This window comes from Nematolebias whitei, chromosome 6 (assembly GCF_014905685.2).
Source record: "Nematolebias whitei isolate Nwh7 chromosome 6, NemWhi1, whole genome shotgun sequence".
In the NCBI taxonomy this organism is placed as follows: Eukaryota; Metazoa; Chordata; class Actinopteri; order Cyprinodontiformes; family Rivulidae; genus Nematolebias; species Nematolebias whitei.
In genome coordinates, this window is record NC_056503.1 from 47,448,421 (window position 1) to 47,449,113 (window position 693).

Consider the following 693-nt stretch of genomic DNA (forward strand, 5'->3'; position numbering starts at 1 on the left):
ATTTATTTTATATATGAGTTTATTTTATTTTATTTTATATATGGGTTGATTTTATTTTATTTTATATATGGGTTGATTTTATTTATTTTATATATGAGTTGATTTTATTTTATATATGGGTTGATTTTATTTTATATGTGAGTTGATTTTATTTATTTTATGTATGAGTTGATTTTATTAATTTTATATATGGGTTGATTTTATTTTATATATGGGTTGATTTTATTTTATATATGGGTTTATTTTATTTTATATATGAGTTGATTTTATTAATTTTATATATGGGTTGATTTTATTTATTTTATATATGGGTTTATTTTATTTTATATATGGGTTTATTTTATATATGAGTTGATTTTATTTTATTTTATATATGGATTTATTTTATTTTATATATGGATTTATTTTATTTTATGTTTATATATGGGTTAATTTTATTTTATATATGAGTTGATTTTATTTTATATATGGGTTGATTTGATTTATATATGGGTTGATTTTATTTTATTTTATTTTTTTATATGGGTTGATTTTATTTTATTTTATTTTATTTTATATATGGGTTGATTTTATTTTATTTTATTTTTTATATGGGTTTATTTTATTTTATATATGGTTTATTTTATTTTATTTTATATATGGGTTGATTTTATTTTATATATGGGTTTATTTTATTTTATTTTATATATGGGT

At 13.7% G+C, this 693-nt stretch overlaps 1 long non-coding RNA gene across 1 annotated transcript in view; it reads right to left on the minus strand.

The window, feature by feature from the left end:
- Positions 1-693, minus strand: part of LOC119411416 — a 4,025-nt gene that overhangs the window by 1,027 nt on the left and 2,305 nt on the right. The gene's annotated exons all lie outside the window — the stretch shown is intronic.